Raw genomic sequence first — 22617 nt, 5'->3', positions numbered from 1 at the left:
AGAACATAGGAAGAATATTTAGGGGATTCTATAATGGTCCCCCCAAAAAGACAATTCAAGAATGGAAAATAGGTTTCTAAGTGTAAATTGCAGCAGGAGAGAGCACCAGATCTTGGCAATTGATTTGTTGACATACATGTGTTGGCAATGGTTTATCCTTTGTAGTCTCATAAGCTAAATTTGTCTGCTTTTAAAAACATGGGAAAATCTCTTTAAATACTTGTCTTTACCATTTTCCATAAACACAATTATACTAAAACAACCTGATGAGACCTGTGATGTATGTATTTCATGAGCAGTATGGCTAGGATATAATTCTTGGCTTGAGAAGAAAACTGAAGGATTAAAATAAGTTTTCTGGCAACTCAAAAAAAACCCTTAGGAGGTGATAGATTTTTTTAAAAAGTCACAAACAAAACAAAATTTAAAAGCCTGGATTATCTAGATTAGTAACATTCCAGAAATTGAGTCAGTAGAATTGATTCTTTCCTACCTCCCCATCTTTATTTTAAACAGGATTTAATACAAACAATGATCTATGACACTTCTTTTTTAAACTTAAAACAAACATTTACAAGAGGAAATTAGCTTAAGGAATTTGCCCTTGCATACTAAATCCTGTGTAGATTGCAAGCATAAAGAATTTTTTATTCTTTTCCTCTAACACTGCAAAAATAAACAAAAATTTGGACCCTAATGTCAACATTTTAGACATGAGAAGGATAGCAGGGCCCATGCCAATGCAAATACTATATCAATACGATACAAGCAAGTTGAATGCCAGCCAACCTGGAGAGAACACCCTTCAATAGCATTCTCAAGCCCAGCACCAGCAAAACCCCCAGCAGAACGAAGGACAAAAGTATGAAAACACACTCTACTCTGCAGTTCTGCCTGCCTGGGTGTAAGGGCACAGGAATTGAACACACACCCTGGAAACTTGTCTTAAGAGGCACCTCGTATGACATGAGATTGAACCAAAGGACACTGATGAACCACTGCAGAAGGAGGGCTCTTGGAGATAGAAATGAGAAAACCAAGACTTGGCTAGGTTCAAAATTGCATCTCTTTTCAGATTGATAGATGCTGCCCATAGGATCGGTCACTTCACTGAAGCAACTGATCTTACCTGAGCTTGGCATCATGTAGATCCAAGAGTGGGTGGAATTTTCTCCCTGCCTCTCATCTGATTGTTGTCTAGCCAAAAACCACTGAGGCTGGAACCAATTAGATGCAGCATTCATATTATTGCCTGTGAGAATGCTGGAGGTGTCCAACCATGAGGAGCAACGTTCCTGAAGACAGTGTAGGAAAACCTGAATTTAGTCCAAAGCCTTTTCCATGTTCTAGGTGGGTCTGCATCTGAGGCAACATAGGAAATACGATTTTTTATCCAGAATAACATGGATATACTACTAATAAGAATACTTTATTTGAAGGTGGGAAGGGAAGGTAGAGGGTGGTTTAAAAAATCAGATTTTTTGGGGGTGGGTACTGGGGATTGAACTCAGGAGCACTTGACAATTGAGCCAGATCCCCAGCCCTATTTTGTATTTTATTTGGAGACAGGGTCTCACTGAGTTGCTTAGCACCTCACTTTTGCAGAGGCCGACTTTGAACTCATAATTCTCCTACCTCAGTCTCCCAAGCCACTGGGATTATAGGCGAGCACCACCATGCCCAGTTAATTTTAATTTTCTATAAAAATATATAAATAAAGAAAATTTCTAAAGCCACAGTATGAGATATGCAGTATAAAATTCATATTAAAGAAATATACACAATTCCCGAAGCTATCTAAAGAGGTGGGCAAAACTTTATATATTCCATTTAATTTAATTTTTTTAACATATCTTACATATGATTCTGTGTAGATTCTGAGTCTCTGGCACTAATTAATGGGATTCCCAGATTTTTCAAAAGAAAAAAAATTAATACTGTTAATAACTAAAACCATTGTTGAATGGGATTTTCTACTGGGATACTATGGAATTTTTTCTTGGCCCTGAAATGATGATTTTGTTTTGTTTTGTTTTGAATTCAAAGGGAAGTCAGAATCCCGAGTAACTAGGGAGGAGACTCGATACAATATTTATCTTTTTCTTTGCTTTCCTTTTACTTTCAAGTAATTACTTTGCTTTATGCCCTTGCCAGCTGGACCACAACCAAACATCTTACAGAGTCAGTCGAAACTAATCCATCTTCCCTGTTGGAAAGGGTTATGGATTGTCCCCAACTGCTGCACTTTCAGACGACAAACACATTTGGAAAAGTCTCTTTCAAGAGACCACCATCAGTTTTGAAGGGTTGGCAGTTCTCAAAGACTGTTCCATTTAATGCTGGTCACCCAAAAGAGTAGGACCAGTTTTCATCTCCTGTCGTCAACCAATTTATATTTTGTTCACTGTGACATGAAATAGAAAATTATTCCTTTGCTTATGTTTGTGAACAAAATCAAGGGAAACATACAGCAAAGCAGACTTTCTAAGTATATCACATTCCTGACATATAATAGTTGCCTACCTTCTCCCAGAAATAATTTTTTAACTAATAACAACAAGCAAAAAAAAAATCCTATTTCTTTGGAATTTTTTAGATTAAAAAATATATCCCCAAGATTTGGAGTGACATTCACATAGAGTCTGAACTGAAGATTCAGAGAAGCTGCATTTGGAGCTTCCAAATGGGAAAAGTCATGGAATTAAAGGACCAGGATTTTAGTCCCAGGGTCATCATTAACTAGAAGTGGGAGTTAAGTGCTTCATTTCTTTGAGCTTAATTTTCTAAATCTGCTAAATGAGAACAAGAGTTTCCCTTATTCATCTTTCACATAAAGGCTATTATGAGATTTGAAGGAATTTGTGTAGCTCCCTGTCTCTCAAATGGGCTACACAGACTCCTGGGAAGTCTTTAGCAGAGTTGAAGGGCCCTTGAAGCCACAGGATAAAAACACTGCCTCTTCTTAGAGCATTTATTATTTTTTTTAGAAGACATTGTAAGATGATCAAATTTGGTTTGAACTTGGCTTTTTAAATTTATTAATTAAAACAAACACTACTGTGTTATGGATTTTGCATAAACTTTTGAGGTAAAATACAACATTTCAAAGAATTTTCTTATTTGGGAGGAATAACTATGGCCTATATTGTCAGAACTCCAGGGTTAATCATTAATTTCTGCCTGCCATTTGTGATTCTTTACTAGAAAACCTTAATAAACCCTGAAAGGGCAAGTATTTTAAAACTTAAAAGATCTCTACTTTGTTAGCTTTCTGTAACTGTGACAAGATACCTGAGATAAATAAACTTAAAGGAGGAAAGATTTATTTAGGCTCAGAGTTCCAGAGGTTTCAGCCCATGGTCTTTTGGCTCTGTTTTTTTTTTTTTTTTGATGGGAGGCAGGTGTGGTAAGGCATAACAACAAGGTGGCTAGTGTGTAATGGAGAAAAAGTAATAGGAATCAGAAAGCAGAGAGAGGGAGATGGGCAAAGTCCAATACCCCAAATATCCCTTTTGAGGGCATTCTTTCAGTGACCTAACTTTCTTCCACTAAACCCACTTCCTAATGTTCCACTACTCCCCAAAACACCATAGGCTGCAAACCAAAGCTTTTAGCACACAAGTGTTGGGGGGACGTTTATGATCCAAACTGTAACATCTATTAAATTGTGCTTTTCTTAGTAATCTCATTAGTAGTTTTACTAAGAAATGGAGTATCCTCAAATATTTTTTAAATTTCATTTCTACTGTTATTTTGTTTTTAATGTTGATTTATCATTATCTCCTGTATCGACTTATGTGTTATTTCTTGGATCATTGCTCAGTAAAGTAAGTAGACTTGAGAAAATGAACTCAGTGATCTTTAAAATGAAAAGATTGACAAATGAATGTTGGCCATTCTGGGCCCACATTGCCATAGGGCAAGACTAGCTGAAGCTGAGCATCAGAGGGGTATGTCCTCCTGTTGGCCCTGCTCAGTTCTCTCCTATGTCTCCCCTCTTGGCTGTGACAGGCATCTGAGCATGCACCCCAGACTAAAAGCAGTTTTACTTTTGTAATAGATACAGCACAGGTTTAATGAAAAACCATAAAGATTTCAACCAAGTAAACAGAAGTTCTGCAGACCATGTGCTGTGTTGGGGAGAAAATGATGTTTGTTTTGGTGCCTCCAATATAAAATCAAATTCTAGGAATACTGACCATGTGGGAGGCAAGAATAAATCTGTGTAGCTAAAATCTAGCTGCCTTGCTCCATTTTAACACAGCTCAGAATAAAACCTATGCTCTCTATCTAGCAACTGTATATAATAACAGAGTGCCTTCCATAAATTAGTTTTGGTTTCATCTTAGTTTTTCTAACTTTTCTTTTTTTTTAATATTTATGTTTTAGGTGTAGTCGGACACGATGCCTTTATTTTGTTTACTTATTTTTATGTGGTGCCGAGGATCGAACCCAGGGCCTCGCACATGCTGGGCGAGCGCTCTACCACTGAGCCACAGCCCCAGCCCCTCTAACTTTTCTTTACCTAATATATATATATTATATATATATATATATATATATATATATATATATATATATATATATATATATATATATTATATTTTACCACAAGCACAGGTGTGTTTGTGTGTGTATGCATAGGCGTAGACTGCAAAAACTGACAGAGGGAAACACACATGAATTTAAAAGAAGAAATCAGGCTGGGGACCATTTGGCTAGGACTCCTGTGTATTTGTTGGTAACTCACCTTTGTAAAGTGACCATATGTTCTATCCCCACTAGCTGGCAATGACAACAGGAACATGCTGCTCCTGGCCCTCATGACTGGGCTGCTTCTCATTTGGTCCTCTTAAGTCTAGAGGCATCACTTACTGAACAGCTGTAATCATGCTAGTAAAAGCAGTGCATATAGTTTAAAAAGCAAATTCCCAGGCATATGTGTCTTTATCATTGCTGGCTCATCTAGCAAAATATCATGCTGAAAGGATAGCTGGGGATAAAATGTTTCTTCCCACTACTCCACCACTCCTGAAGTCCAACATTATGTACATATCTGTGATGGAACACAGAAGTGCTGATGAACAACTGTGAGAGACTATGAGTAACAAGATGTTTGAAACCCAGGAGGCTGCTGCCGCGGAAGCAGTCAATGTAGTATTGGGAAGTCTTTCGGTCTGCACAAGATTCAACTCACAGTCAGCTCACTTGGTTGCTATTGATTCCTTATTTCTGAAACCACTTTGAATTCCACTTTTAGTGTTAGCATACCATCCTTCATCTTCCTTCCCTCTTTGCTGGCAACAGTTAATTAACCTAAAATGCCCTGATTTAACCCATCAAGCAAAGCCTGAAATTGAAGCTGGAGAGCTCAGAAATGTGAATTTCATTAAATGCTCAACAGGCCACTTTCAATCAGTTTGGAAGCGTCTAGGAAAAATAGGCCTAGTTGAGAGTGTTTTTTTTTTTTTTTTTAAAAAAAACAAGTTTACCATGGCCAAGCTCAGATAGAAGATGATAGACCTGTACCAAATTTCTCTGTAATAGAGAAGTTCCAGGGAGTACAAAGTGTTCATGGGACCTTAATGATGTGACTTTTTTTTTGTCTTGTATTGTTTTCCAACTAATTCACATATTTATGTTTTTTTTTCTCATTAGCAAGTTGGAAGGTGAAGGGAGGGACAGTGTATTTTTCATCCTGCACTGAACACATTAAAAGCACTTAATATGCACTTCATCAATAGCTAAATGTAGTTAATAATTAACTTAAGCTATTTTAATTTCTAACTTTTCACACACTGATAGAAGCTCTTAAGACATGTTGTAATTTGTCTTAGTGCAATTGTGGTTCTTATACAATGCCACACCTGCTTCATAAGTAAGTTGGTGCAGAAGGTGTCTAGACTTCTGAAATTTATATCTGTATACCATTTGGTGTCCTTGTTTTCCAGAACAGTCAATAGTGGGACAATTCTAGAGCCAGAAGGTAAATTGTGCTTTTTGTGGCATGGAAAGAAATTTCTGCCATCAAAATTTAAAAAAAAAAAAAAAAAAAAAATATATATATATATATATATATATATAACATCCAGTCAGGTATAATTGTGTCTGGATCATGCATGAGTTGGCTGCTCCTGCAGAGTCCACCTATCCTCCTGGCCTACTCTGGCCATGTAGTTTTCTCCCTTGAACTTGACCTTGTCATTGTGTTTGTCTATTCTGGCTCCTGTTCCTAGCTCACCCTACCTAGATGGCTCTCTATCTTGATCCCCAGAAGCAGTATCAGGCCCAGGATTTCAAATTGTCACCTCTGTCTACTCCCTGTTGAAACAGATACAATCCTCTCTTCTCTCAGGACAGTCTCAGACACTGACCTAGGCTATAAATGTCATCTAGCAATGTAAAGTGGGCATTTGATTCTGTCTTTTGTAATACACTCAAGAAGAGTCTAAGGAATTAAGCTTAGATTCAATATCACTTAGTGACTTACCTAGAGTGTGACTTCTTTGAGCATAGGGACTATGGATACTCTCCAAATTTTGTATAGGAATGTAAATAAACTGGCACCTGCAATTGCTATTTAATGCTTGGGATGATTGAATATGTTCTTAAAAGATGAGTGGTATAATTCAAAAATAGTAGCTACAGAAGAAAACTTACATAATTGTATTTATAAACTTGAAAAAATATACATCAAAGGACATAAAAAAATAAAATTTTCTAGATAAGAAAAAAAGCAAAAAGTGTAAAAAAATGGACTATAAAGAACTTAAGGGCTGGGGATGTGGCTCAAGCAGTAGCATGCTCGCCTGGCATGCGTGCGGCCCGGGTTCGATCCTCAGCACCACATACAAACAAAGATGTTGTGTCCGCCGAAAAACTAAAAAATAAATACTAAAATTCTCTCTCTCTCTCTCTCTCTCAAAAAAAAAAAAAAAAAAAAAAAAAAAGAACTTAAAATTCCATGTCAAATAAGGTACATATGAACTTGGTCTGGAATTATTCAGATGTCCTAAGTGGTCAGTGTATGAATTGGGAATCATGAGGCTGTTCTGTTAATGTGCTGTGGCCCAGGTAGTCTTTGCAAGCATCTATTCATGTTTTAATCTTCAGGCTGTGCCATTCAGGTATTCTGCCTTAGTGCTTTTATGGGATTTAGTCATACATTTATTTGACTGAAATTTTTAGAAAGAAGTAATGTTTCTGAAACTAATATCACATCCACTATTTGGGAAATTAATGTTTCTAAAGCAAAAGCAACAAATTGAAGAGATGGCTTATGAAATGGCTACTGGTATTAAGAGGTTCTTTTTGACAGGGATGGGTTAAAAACAGCTATTAAAGACATGTTTTGCATTATGCCAGATTAGAAATTAAAGAGTCCTTCCCAATGGTAACAATGAATTTACCAGGGAGTAATGTGAGGTTTCCTTGGGCACTCTCAAGAATAACTCTCTTGCTTCGGGTGTGGGAGTAAAGAAGGAGACAGAGAAGGCAGGACAAAATTAATGTCCCATGATACTCCCAGATGTGCATGACTCAATTTTCTCTAATATTTGGAGAAGGACAAATACAGGTGAGATGAAAATAGCCAACATATGTGTCTCTTCAATTTTGGGATGTTCATCCTTCATTACTCCCCAAACATGTTGGCATTGCCACACAAGGCTGACTGAACTGCATGTGGATCTAACTGAAACCTCATGATGGATGTCGAAAGCAAAGTAGCCATGTTCTCAGTGGCCTCTGGCCTCTGGCCTCAAGCACAATGAAGGAGAAAAGTAAAATCCCTTTATTTTTATCGTCTTGATATGTTCAAAAGGTTTTCTTTCCATTTCCCAATTATGGTTAAATTGCATTTATTTTTTTTCATCTCCTTAGTCTATGTCATGATCATTATGTCCCCTCCCATGTATAAATCTGGTACATCAGACCACAATTTGCACTGTCAGCTCCTATGAGTGAAATCTATTGCACTTGCTGAGCTGTCCCGCTTTTGCCTTTGTAGCAACTTTTAGACCACAATAACCATCATCAGTTTAAAGCAAGCAGATCCATTACATTTCCTCTGTTCCTACAGCCCCACATTAAGCTAATATTATCTATTTCCCAAGTGAAAAGAGTCCTTCCAGTCCCATCAATTATTAATTCCTTGCTTGCAGCTAATGTTTTCTTTGAATTATTTAAATGCATCTTCATTTATCAATAAACATAAAATGTTAAACAAAGAATACTGATGAAGGGCATTATTTAAGCTATAACATTTTATGAGATTATTTCAAGCGCCTTTTCTGATTTATTAACACAATATATTTTATAATTATTTTTCCATTTCTAAAAAAAATTATTCTGGGTTATCATCTAGAGGTTTGCAGATTTCGTGAGTGCTCTCTTTAACTTCTATTGTGATTTTGACAAGTTTCTTTTAAAATATTCTTAGGTATACATATGTATCTGTGTGTATCCTTCTTTCCTGAGAGACACACACATATACATACACACACATACATATAAATGTATCTGAGTATGTTTATTAAAATACATGTTCATTATTCCTGATCTTGTTCTTAAAAATTATAAAGATACCATTAAGTTTAAATTTTCTTCTGTGAATGCTACAGTATTACATTCAGCAAGGCATATTTGTATGGGTTTACAAAAAATACACACAAACATATTAGGCAAGCAGGCAAAGAATACTTTTTCTTGTTTAAAGATAAAACTTTAAAATTAAAGTAAGTGAACAACATAATTGGCTACCATATATTGATTTTTTTTTAAGTCTTAGCAATAATACCCACACATTTTTCATGCACATAGTCACACAAATCAATTCTACTTGCCTATTTTCTCAGTTTTGTAACCCAAATACAATACAGACTATTGAGAAGTCTAGATATTATAGTAGTACATTTTTATTTTGTCACCTTCTAAAAGAGAATGAAACTTAATATTCTCAAGTGAATATTATAGGTATGCCAAATCCCCAAAATTAAATTTTTGTGAAATCTTATAAAATAACAACGTTGTATAATAATTAGTATAATCATGCAACCCACTTTTAGCCCTTTTCACTGTAATTTATTTAAAAGCAAAAATTTCTTTTAGGTGTTATAAACTTTGTATTAGCGAATCTAGTCACCTATTTCTCCAATTTACAGAACTGAATTCTTTTGTGCTCCACATTATCCAAGAAAAATCTTTATAAGTTTAAAATAACATGCAATAATAAAATGCACATGTATTTTAACATTAAATATATAATTGTAAATATTCAACAATATGCTTTGAAATATCCAAGACCATTCATAGCAATTCAAAAAAATACAAGTAATCATATATCATTATCCCGGCAATATAATTTGAAGTAAGCAATGATTTTGGAAGTCATGTAATCTAAGCTTTACTTTATAAGAACTAAGAAATGTAGCCCTAGGAATGTTACTGACTTGGTATAATCATAACACTAATAATACTACTAAAGTTCACAGATAAATATGAGTTTTTGCTGTATTTGCTTTAGAGGAGAGAATGCTGTACATTTCAAATGGCATATATGGTTTATCAATATTTGCTTTAGGCTAAAATTCATCAATTTTTGAAAAGCCAATGGCAATAGAGATAACTCTTAATATATTAAGAATATGACTGTATAAACAAAATTTTTGCAAACAAAAGTGAAACAGTAATGGTAACGAATCATGGTGTCTACTGTGAACATCTGTAAGTTTTTAAATTGTATGACATAAGGTTCAATAAATTATTTAGTGACATAAACTCAGGATAAGCCTTAGGCAAAATGTGAACTAAGGAAAACAATGCTTTAATGTTCTAGTCTCTTTCTTTTAAATAGTGACTAATCTCTAAGGCAATAGCTGATCATTGCTTATTGAGTTTAAGGCATTTTAAATACCTAGTGTCAGGTGCTGTACTAGACATTTTAACTAAAAATTGTAATTATTCCAAACAACCACAATTTTAGCCATATTTTGTTTTCCCTGTTCTATATATGGGAAAACAAATACTCAAAGCAGTGAAGTAAATTTCCTAATGTGATTTAGTGTTAGAAAAACCTGAAATCATGTACATTTATACTTTTCTAAAAGGCTTAAGCTTTATTTATCAGAAGCCATCAAGAACTATCAAGGAGATTTTGTTTTTAAAGTAGTTTTACTAATGTATAATTAGCATACAAATAAATCTCAAATGTTTTAACGTGTATGATTTAATAATTCTGGACATATTTACACACTTATGGGATAAGCACTCTACTCGAAACAATGAACATACTTGTCATACCCCTTCACTTGCCTGTGGATAGATTTAGGGAGAACTGATATTTCAGCAACATTAAATCTGCCTATCCATGAACAAGGTATGGTTCTCCAATTATTTAGATCATCTTTAATTTCTTGTAAAAATTTTTATAATGTTCAGAGTTTAAGTCATGCACACATTTTGTCAAATTCATTTCTGAACATTTTATGTTTTTGATGATATTTAAAATTTTGAAATAAAATTTATATATCTAATTATTTGTTGCTAATGCATGAAATATAATTGACTTTTGCATATTAATCTTGAAAACTATGGCTTTGATAAACAAACTTTTAGTTCTAGGAGTTTTTCTGTTGATTTATTTGAACAGTCTACAGAGATGATCATGCCATCTGTAAATAAAAACAACTTTGCTTCTTTTCCAATCTATATGCCTGTTATTCTTTTTCTTGCCTTATTGTACTAGCTAGAATCTCAAATACAATGTTTAATAGAAGTGGTAAGAGACATTGTTCTCTTACTTCTGATCTTAGAAGGAAATCTTCTATGCTGAGGTCTGTGCTAAGGTCTGCATGCTTCTGTTTCCCCAAAATTCATATGCTGAAATCTTAATCCCACAGTGATAGTATTAAGAGGTGAGACCTTTGAGAAGTGATCAGAAATATGATTTAACTCCCTTATAAAAGAAATCCTGGATCACTAACTAGTTCCTTCTACCATGGGAAGACAGAGGAAGACAAGAAGGAACACCAAATCTGCCAGCACCTTTACTTGGGACTTCCTAGCCTCCAAAACTGTAATAAATTTATAATTTGTGGTACTTTATGAGAGCAGTCTGGATGGATTAATAGGGTCTGGTAATAGAGTGGATTAGACTGATTGTTTTTTGTGTATTAAATCATTCTTGCATTTCAGAAATAGATCCTACTTGGTATGATACATTATTCACTTCATATATTGTGGAGTTCAAATTGCTTAAATGTACATATATTTTACATCTCTGTCATTTAAAATATCTATATATGAATACAGAATATTGGTATATAATTTTCTTATAATGTCTTTTTTCTGGCATAGATATTAGGGCAATGCTGCCCTCATGGAATGAGTTGGAAAATAATTAATTATTTTTCTTCTATTTTTATGGAAGAGTTTGTGTAGAAGTCATACATTGTATCCCTTAAATATTTTGTAGAATTCACCAGTGAAGCCATTTGGCCCTGTGAATTTCTTTAACAAGGTGTTTGGTTTTGTTTTCCTAACAGAAAACTCAATTAATTAATGATATTCATCTATTCAGTTTATCTATTTCTTTTTTGTATAAGCTTTGGATTTTTTTTTAGAATTCATCCATTTCCTCTAAGTTATCAAGCTTATTGGTATAGAATCATTTCTAATAAGCCAATAATATCTGTGAAATCTGTAGCAAAGATTTATTCTTGGTATGAATTTGTGTCTTCTCTCATTTTTTCCTCATTGGTCCATCTCAAAGTTTATCAATTTTATTGATACCATAGAAAGAAATTTTTAATTCAAATTATTAATTTTTAAATTTAGATTATTTATTTTAGAAAGAAATTTTGATCAATAATTTTTATTATTTTTACTTCTTATTCAATTGATTTTTGATCTGGTCTTTATTATGTTTTTCTGCTTATTTTGGTTTAATTTTCTGTCCTTTTTCTAGTTTATTCCTGTGAAAGACACAGTAATTGATTTGAGATTTTTTTTTTTCATTTGAATATAGGCATTTTGTTCTATACACTTTCCCTTCAGTACTGCTCACCTGACATTCTACAAAATTTTGATAACATCATGACTTAATTTTCATTCAGTCTAAAATACTTAGTAATTTGAGGCGACACACATGCCATTTTGTTTGTTGAGACATAGGTAATTAGGTTTGTACTAGCATGGTGTTATTCTAAGGAAGGAGATTCATAGGACCTACTAGGTTGGTATGAGGGCCATGGGAAAGGAAGGAAACACAGTTTAAAAATGATAGTTGTGACTTTTATTGTGTTAGTTTTAATATGGCAGATATCTAGGCACATTAGTTAACATCCATCTACAAATTTGGAACTATTATTTAGGAGAGATGGCAGAGATTTTCAAAAAAATAATGTTTGAGATTGGTATGATACTGTATGCTTATAACTCCACCTACTAGGAGGCTGAGAAGGAAAAATCATCAATTCAAGGCCTGCCTGGGCAACGTAGTCTCTCAAAAAGTTGAGTGTGTTTGTTATTCATAAGAGATAAAGCCAATATAACACATTGGACTCGTGATCTAAGGAACACAGTATGCAGAATTGTTAGTTAACTTGCATGTGGAACTTCCTGTGTGCCAGGCATCCATGTAAGTGCTTTGCATACGTTTGCTGATCACACAACCTTATTAAGATGATGCGATTAGTACTCACATTTTACAGATAGGTATACAAAGGCACAGAGACAACCTAGTTAGGTTATAGAGCTGATATAGGAACCCAAAGCAATCTGGTCCAGAATTCATGCTTTACCTACCACACTGTACTGCCGTTCTACTCCCAAAAGTATGTATTAGGTTGTATCCAAAAAATGTAGATAGTTATGACAACATAATTAGGATATTAACTCTTGTTTTGCCTTCATATTGAGAAGAATCAGAAAGATTAAGCACACTGGTACTTTTATTTCCTGTCTTATTGCTTTCCTCTCAAAGAAACAAGCTCAGGGCTTAGTGTTTGCCACACTGGAAACACCTCAGTTGTAGCTGTGACCCAGAAGGAAGGCAGAAGTCAACCAAGCAAATCTTCACTCCTGCTTTCTTCTTCTGACAGCTTGAGTTTATTCAGTGAAAGGACTACATCAGTGTGAGGGACAGAGGCAAATTCTATCTATTTCAAGGAGCAAAGGTGGCTAGGAAAGCAAGAGGGGAGAGTGGGGATGTTCCTCAAGACTATGAGTTCTGCAAAGGAGAGGGCAGAACCTCAGATGGGAACAGTTAGGTGCTGTACATGGAAAGGCACCTGTCTCCAAGCCTCAGCAAAGATGTCCTGGTCAGTGTTGACCCAACCGCATAAGTAGCAGTTTCACCTGCCTGCAATAGTGGATAGGTTGGACGGTGAACAGATTTAGGGTGGCTATAGTGGAGTTAAAACCAGAGCCCTTACCCTGTGTGTCATTTTCTAGGTTACCATGTTAAGTTTTCCAGATTTGAGGTCTCTCAAAATGATGCTGTTATACCATCAACTCAGTAGGAGGCAGACCTGGAGTCATTGGATTAAAAACGAGAATGAATGAAATACATTACACTCTTCTACCCGAACATTCAGAGAAACCATATACCTGCTACCTTTATTCAAAGAACACATTCAATCAATTACTAAACAAGTATGTTTAGAGCTCCTGCTCTGTGTCAGACATTATATGAAACTGCTGGGATTACAAATGTGAGTGAGAGACTTCCTTTGCCATTGAAGCCCAAACAGTTTGGTTATGAGAATTGCAAATGGGAAAATTTGCAATGAGAGCAGTTTTATGTGACACACAAAGAGAGAAAAGAAGGTGGGGCATATTTCACAGATGAAATTGTATCAAATTAGGGTATCAAAAAGAAAATAGAAAGATTATCATGTGGTATAGGAAAGAGAAGTCAAGTGTTTCAAAAAAAAAAAAAAAAAAATCCCCCAGAGGAGCACACTATGAACAAACAGCAGTTGTGAGGAACCCCAGTCATCGGTGCTGGGAACGACCACAGAGGCAGACTGACCTGTGCCACCTCTGTATTTAGAAATACAGTGGGTTGGTCCAAGGTTGTTTGTTCCTCATCATTTTATTTTTAGCATAGTGTTATTTATAGCCTTCTCTTGAGTTCTTCTGGGGTTGAACAAAAAGGTAACATGCATAAAATCCTAGTATAACCTAGGATAACCTCAGCCCTTTACAAATATTTCTTCACGAACCATTCTCATGCAACAGGACTCTATTCTAACCCTGAGCATAAAGGAGAGCTGACTCCAGTGACATGAGATGAATAAGGAAATGTCTTTGGGGGACAGGTTAGAATTGGCCCTGTGCACCAGCCTAAGGATTTCAGACTGAATCCAATAAAGAACAAATGCTCAGGGTCTTAGGCAGTTTTATTATGGGATTGAAGACCAGTGTTAGAATGAGGAGAAGAGCCTAGAAGGCAGAAGGCTCATTCAGGACCCAAAGTGAAAGCTGAACAAAAGAGAATGAGGACTTAAGGTAGAGGCCCTGCAGGTGGGAAAGAAGAGAAAGGCTCAAGAGGTAATTTGGAGCAAAGCAATAGCTCAGGCGCTGACCAAATGTGGGCACCAAAGGGAAGAAACAGAGCCATCACTGATGACTACATGACTTCTAGCCTTCAGGCATCAAGATAGTGCTAGTGTAAATGACTTTGATAGGAAGAAGGAAAATATGCTTGAAGACCTGCAGGTTGTTTTAGGTATTTAAAGTTTAAGGACTCCAAAGAGGATCCATGAAAAATAAACTTCGGGAGGTTAGATGCACATGTACTTGAAAATTAAGACAGTATTGACTCAAAGGAGAAAGGTGTTTTATTCCCCTCTTTACTTCAAGATGTATCAAAATATGTCTGAGATATGAAGAAGGAAGAGGCCTGACATTTACTCACACAGCTTTGTAACAATACCTACCTGTCACATCATTTGTAATCATAAGACTTGGAACTAATTATTATCAGTTTTAGAGATGGAAAACAATTATGAATTATGGCACTAAGACACATCTACAAGGTTCTTCTCCCAAAGACATGCAAACATAATCAACAGAAGTACTCTTCTAGAAAAGATAATATTCATGTTAATATAACCTTAGGCTGGGGGTCAGAGAATTGAGTGAATTATAAAAGGGCAATGTCGGTGATTACCAAGAAAGATCGCAAAATGAATCGCAAAGTAGACATCGGACTGAAGAAATATACTAGAAAAATTAATTAAGTGGCTGCCTACTGGTGTATATAGTAAGATCAAAGAGAACTTAAATAAAAGAGACCTGTATTCAAATATGCTGTAAACATATTTGTCCATGTGCTATATTTTCATTTAACACTTTTAAGCTTTTCTTTATGTGGCTGTTATTCAGCCAAATGCTGGGAATACAAGGACCAGGAGGAAACAGTCCTAAGTGTTGACACAGCCTTGCTTGGGTTGGAGAAGGGCAACATGGTCATCTGAACTAGGCGCCAAGGATCCAAACAGACACATACCCAGAAATTTCAAAGAGCACAGAAATGAGAAAGGGGAGGCAACACTGAGGAGGGCTTCCTGGAGGAAGTGGTGCTTGACTTGAACTTTAAAACACAAGGAGAAGCTGGTTTGAGGATAGGGAGGAAGAAGCCGACATGTATAAGGCAGGGAGAGGAGAAACAACATGGTTAATGTGAAGATTTCAGAGCCGCAGCAAAGAAGTGAGTGGGTACCCGAAAAAAGGTCAGGCTTGTTGGCTTCTGTACCCTTGAGAGTTAACTGGATTACCCACCTGCTGTGCTGCTCTCCAAGACAGTGGAGGAAGCCAGGTTAGAGCGGCAGGAATGGGCATTGACTGCTTTCTCCTAGACTCTTGAAGCATTGACCTGTTTTTGCCTCAAAGTCTTCAGAGATGATTTCCCATGATACCTTTGAAGAAACAGGATTAAGGTTATTCCAGAAAGGTTCTCAAATCCAAGATAGGTAGTCAGGCTTTATTGCTCTACTGGCTCATCTCCCTCAGATTTCTTTTAAGAAGTGACAGGCACCACTGGAGACTAGATTCCATTCCCAGAAACCTGCCTGTGCTGTCACTTGTGCCCCAGCAGCCTCAGCAAGACAGGCTTCCTGGAAGAACATTTTGCTGCCAGAGTGCTGACTGTCTCAGACAAGCCTTGGGCTCACCAGGACATTTACAGGTGAGCCCACAGTGCAATCCCCTTGGCGCCATGCTTAAGCATAAAGCATGAAAGAGCTTCCCTTCCTTCCTTAAAATCTTTAGAAAGCACTTGTTAGGTAACTAAGTTAGAGAACAAAAACTATACTGTGTTTCTATTCTAGAGTAGAATTCTTATTGAAGCCCACATTATAGTCACATTAATTTCACATTAGCTCCTCGTGATTAATACTACTACGATGAATGAATTAATAATGATCGGCCACTTCACTAAGGTTTTTCCCTCCCCCACCTTGACATGAAGAGGAATCAGGGCATTGATTATCACAAATATAATGGATTGATTCATCATTTATGGGAAAAGAGCTTCTCTTCCCATAAGCTTATTCTTTCTCCCCACTCTTGGAGATATATTATCTTTGGCAAGAACTCAAAACCATCCACAGATTACTCACTGAAGCCAACAATTATAATTAAGGATGGAGATTTGAATGCCAGCCTGGAGTGAATGAATATGTCTTACACAAATGAATTGTCACCTAGAAGCTGTACTCAGAAGCAAGGATCATTCCCTCATTCCCTAGCCTCCCTTTGGACGATAACAAATCGAATGTATGACATGGTTGCCTGCAGAACAGGATGACTGGTTACCATGCTAGCTTAAATTGTAGGGGAAACATGGTCTACCAGGTCACCTGCTGTGAACCTCAAAACGCATTTAGGAGGTGATCCCTTTATGCACTTGACCTTATGGCTACTCATCTTTTCAGGTGTTGCATTTACTGAATTGACTGCTCAATTTATTTCTTGAGATTTTTCTCAGGCTTTCTAGTTAACATCCCTTTTGAGAAGAATTGCATTTTTGAACTGCCAATTATAAACATTTCCTCACCACAATCTATTCTGATTAAAAGTGTAGCCATTGTGATCACCCTCACACTACAACCTATCCTTCCATAGGCTGATATTGAACTGAGCCTTTTACATTTATATAGAATTAGCTTGCTGCAGCAACTTAAAGCAAACAATTATGCTTTTAGTGGCATTTTTAAGAAGTATTGGCACATTTCTTTCACATTGACATTTGATCCATATGCAATAAAGGGAGTCTAGTGTTAACCTCAAAAATTCTACACCTAAGCTGTGCATTAAGAAGATAATGTCTGTTTATTGCCACACTTCACATTGTGTTGTTGGGTTTTAAGTGTCCTTCAGTCTACTAATGAGCACTTGTGGTTTCATAATGAAATGGCTAATATTTCTTCCCTAGAAGTTGTGGGTAAATGGGCTTCAAAAGTGGCTGTTATACAAATGCATACACATGAAGCAGAAAAATTCAATGTGAGTGTACACTAGTTCATTTCAATAAGAGTTTGTAGAGGGCCTACTATGCTCTAGGCTCTGAATTGTTCAAGACATGGAAGCATATAGAGATAAAAGAAAATGCTCCTGATTTTGAGGGAAGATAGTAATAAAATCACTTCGATACAATATGATACATAAGATAATAAATGTATTTCTAAATACTGATATAGACCAGGTTCCATGAAGAATTCACAGAGAAGGTAATAAGAGGTCTTAGAGGGCTTTGATGGAGAGATCCACAATGATTCTCATTTTCTTTATACTATGGCATTAAAGTTAAGCAGATAGGAATTATACTACCACCAAGTACCAAAGGGATTCATTTAGTTCTCTGCATCTTCAGAGTTTCATACCTGGGTAAAGACTTTTGGCTTCAGAGACATCTTAAAATCCCCTTAGTTTATACATGGCTCTCCCTCCAAAATTCACGTTATGCATATCTTAGGTCTATGGCATCATGAGTTCATTCACAAGCTGCCTGTGAGCTATTCATTAATCCTGAACTGGAAAAATTAAAGTAGCAATCAGCAAGAGTAAAATATTATGAAGGGCAGTCTATGTGGGGATGATTTTCTCTAAGTTAAAGATGTCTTTGGGATGAAAATTGTGATAGAGACCATCTTGTTTGGAATTTTTGTAATTCAGAGGTAACCTACCCACTAAAGATTAAAACAAAGCATGCAATTTCACTTTGAAAAGCAGGCTGATGATCAAGTCAGGGAGACTGTTTGTAATGACATGGAATACTAGTGGAGGATTAATACTTATGTCATCTGGCTTTTATAACCCTGGGTTGGATTGTGAGTCTGATTTTTGTTTATAAACTTATTTTTAGAGTTACCAGTATATAATGATATATTGTGTCACATGATGCTTTTAAGGAGCTGATAGAAAAATTTATTCCATAACACTTGAAAGATGCAAGATATGATAGTTTTCTGTGCCATTTTTAATGTAAAAAATCACTCTTGTTTTAATAAGAATATACATAGTTCTTCAAAACAAATATTGCAAGTAAACAGTGATATCGGCTATTACTATTATTCTTGTGATAAAGAATTTTTTCATTTCTGATATAAAACTGGAAGGAAGAGAAAGAGAAAGAGAAAGAAAGAATTGATGAAGACCAAGGATCTGTACAGGTCAGCTGTTATGTTATTTCTTGATCTATTTACTATTTACTTATATTTAAAGAAAAAATGCAGCCATTATATGTCTGCTCTATCATTTCTAACTACATGTTGTCCCTTAAATTCACCACCCCCATTTACATCTCCATTAAAACCCCTGAGTCAAATTTCTCCTTACTTTTTATGTGTCCCTCTACCTCCTCCTCTCCTCTAATCTCCTAACTCTCCTCTCAGAATCTGCCTCCTAAAGCCTGGATCCATCTTTTTAATTCCCCTGCCTTGAAACCCTTCAATAATTCTCTGCTGCTTACCAAATTTAATGCAGGTTTTTCATCCAGGGCTTCAGAATCCTTGGTTCTGTAACCCAACCAGGCTCACTTCTCACCGCACCTTTTCCACCCTGTAACTGCCGCCCTCCTCCATGCCTGGCAGAGCCGCTCTTCATTGAATGAGCCCTAGAGTCTTGTCCTGAACTTTGTGCCACACCATTTCCTTTTCATGGAACATTCTCTTTGCCTTCTGGTCTCCCCTATTAAAAGGGTGTCCATTTTGTAGCCTGTCCTCAACTGTGATCTGTTCCACGAGAACTTCCTAAACCGCCTATCCCCACTTTGAATTCCCAGGATAGGTGGCACTCCTCTCATGACATTTATTTTCATGCATGCATTGATTTTTGTCTTTGCAAGAAGATAAGTTATAGAGATTCTGACTCAAATTATTCCTAACTCCCTGGCAGAGCCAGACAAGCACATAGTTGCTCTGGCTATTGTGTCACAAGTATTGTGGCAAATCTGGGGTACTGTGGGAGATATGGGGAGGAAAGGAAGAAGAACAAACCTTCAGATGGGGTGACTTGGGAAAAACTTCCTGAAGCAAATGGCATCAGTGAAACCTCAAATTTTCCAACAGAAATTAGGAGATAAGCAGAAGAAGGACATTTGAAGATGAGTTGGGACAAGGTCTGTAGAGGTGGAACAGCATTCATCAACATGGATTGTGTCACTTTACAGATCTTTAATATTCAATAACATTAAAGTTGATTTAAACAGTTGGTAACTTGAAATCAGTCATTCTAGGAGTATTCATTCCCACAATGTAATTTGGCAAATATTATAAATTAGGACATTTTTGTTTATTTTCAGAGAGTTAATGACCCAGGTGGTGACAGCACATGGGTGGTGTAGAGAACTGCAGGTGGCTTAACCTTCTACTCTAGTTAGCAGTTTACGTCCTGCAGTTAGCCCTCTGACCAGACTGTGAGCCTTCTGAAGGAAGGAATGGTTCCTTGTTCATTGTATTCTTCCAGCTATGCCTCTGGGAAAAGTAGGTACTCAATGCAGGTCAGGAACCGAATCTAGATTAGAAAAGAATCACTTCAGGTTTAAAAATATGCTTTTTAAAATTTTCCTTAGATGCCTTTGCATTTTACTGCATAAGTTTTTTTTTACTCTCTTAATAAAAATAATTATTAAAACACTGGAGTTTAGAAACCTACTTGGAATGGGGCTAAAGAATTATCTTTAAATGTTATTTACACAATAGGCTTGGTATTTACCTATATCTGTTTATGAAACTTCTACAATGATTTTTATTATATTGTTTATTTATTATATTTTACCTAGTGTAATAAATTAGGTAAAGACTGAGGGAAAATCATCTGCTCAAATTAAGAAATAGGGGCATAGAAAAGATAGGAAAAAAAATCTTCAGAGAATCAAAAGTTCCCTTGTCATTGGCTTAAGTTCCTACTCGTTCTACCATACTTGTTCTTCTCCCAGAGACTGGCCTGCCTGGCTAGAGTACCTGATTATAATTTTCTGAATGGATGAATACATTATAAAATACTAACCAACATTAATGGAGCAACTGCTTGATTCCAAATGTTTACATACTTAGTGAATGCTCACAAGAACCTATAATCCTATTTTTGCAGACAGCAAACAGAGGCTAACAGGTTAGGCAACTCTTTAGGCCTGAAAAAAATTACCGAATGAAATTTCATACACGTATGAATAGAAACTTACTTATTCTTGTTAGGTTTTAAAAACAGAAATTTAGGTTGGCTAGAAATTCAGGAAATGGAGTTGCCTATTGAATTTTGAGTAACTCTTAAACATTATTGTTTAAAATTAATTTTAAAATTGGTTTTGATTTCCCTAAAACAGACTTATACTTAATTTCATCTTTTTAAATGATATGGGTTGGACTTGTGTTTTTTTCCAGTTACTGAAGGATTTATTTTTTTCCCTTTGGTAGCATCTCTAGGTCACCCACTAGTCCAGTGTAGATGAAGGAGATTTAGATGAACCTATGATAAAGAAAGTTTGCCCGCTGTATCATTTATTTTGTCTTTTGTTTTTCTCCTGAAAGTCAAAGAGAGTAATGTATAATTGTTTTTTGATATTTCAATGCACTTAATACGTGTTTTAATTACATGTTTTAATGTCTTAATATCATCCTAACCTTCAGTGTGAAGTTTGGCCATTAGTCAGCAAGACTAGGCTGTCAGTGTCTGACTTGGTGATTGGCACTTTTCTGAACTTAACTGATCTTTCTTCCATCCATCTTCAGTCTGAGTCACCCTTTGAATGACAGTTCTCTACAGCAAGAATAATTTATTTGTTTAGTTTTTCAGGTGTTTTTTTATTGTTGTTGTTTTTGTTTTTAAAATATGAAAACCAAAAATTGTCCCTGATGTCTTGGTTGCTTATTCACTGATCCCTGTATACCTATGACTGACATATCTTAATAGATTATGTCCAAGAAACATTTCTATTTGGTGTCTAGTGTGGTTAAAAGTAACCTTTTTTCAACCACATGTTAAGAGAGTAAAGATTATTCTTTTATGATCACATCCATAATTTCCATTGGTGCTGGGTTTGTATTGCTGTTCCCAAATGCCTTCTGTCCCTGTGAAAGTGTCACTCATCATGTGCATCACCTCAGGATCCTCAGCGCATGCTGCATGTGTATGAAGGGGCTGCTTCCCCTCAGAAACCGCCTTTGCCTCTGTAGCTTACGTGGACCATGGCAAGTCAGCAGAAACCCTAAGAACTAATGCATGGTTTTGTACTGATAACAAGAAGGCATATTCCAGAGAGAAGCTGCCAGACCCCAGAAAGAAGATACAACTTGGAGCAGAGGTGTTGAGCAAAGGTAGTCAGCTGACTCTAGCCAACATTTAAGCTACATAATCATTAAGCCTATCTTGTTTAAGCCTCTGAGGCTGGAGGTTTCATTACCTCAGGGTATCCTGGAAAATCTGTACACCATGCAACATGCCAAGAAACCCTGCATAGAATTAATCAAGGAGAGTAGGTCCATTTTTTGCCTCTGTACTTTGTCATCTTCTGTATGTTCCTGGTCACACTGAACCCTAATTAAATTTTATTTTTCTTTGCCATACAAACCTAAAGGAACTTTGGTATGCTTTCTCATCCTACTGACACTCATGAGGAATCAACATTGAACTCTGCTTCTGTAGCTCCTTTTAGAAATTCTTTGCACTTAGGTTCTTCTCCAGTTTTTCTATTGACAGTAGAAAATATTCCACATTCCTGAAAATAGAGGAGATGTTCATAAAGTCCTGACGACATAACTTCACTGAGGAGCCTCTTCTTCCCCTTCTGATAGATTGAACATATTTCACCCCAGAAAGACAGAGGTTCCTTCTTTTGTTTCTCGTTTCCAGAAGAGTCCCTGGGTAATATATGGGTTTTAATTTCATGAGTATAGACTTCTTGTTTCTACTGACTTTAGACCTAGTCACTGTATCTACTCCCTGAGATATTTGCCCCTTAAGACTATTTTCCTGTTTGGAAATTATAGCTATAAACTGATTAAGGAAACCACCCTCTCTTTTCTTAAAGATAGGCTTAGTTATTACTTCAGAAACAATGTGATTACACAAGATTAGTTAGATTAATCAATGCTTTACAAGGTTAGTGAGCTC

The sequence above is a fragment of the Marmota flaviventris genome, chromosome 2, assembly GCF_047511675.1.
Source record: "Marmota flaviventris isolate mMarFla1 chromosome 2, mMarFla1.hap1, whole genome shotgun sequence".
NCBI classification, from domain to species: domain Eukaryota; kingdom Metazoa; phylum Chordata; class Mammalia; order Rodentia; family Sciuridae; genus Marmota; species Marmota flaviventris.
The sequence above is the reverse complement of the archived record's forward strand: the minus strand, read 5'-3'. Positions refer to the sequence as shown.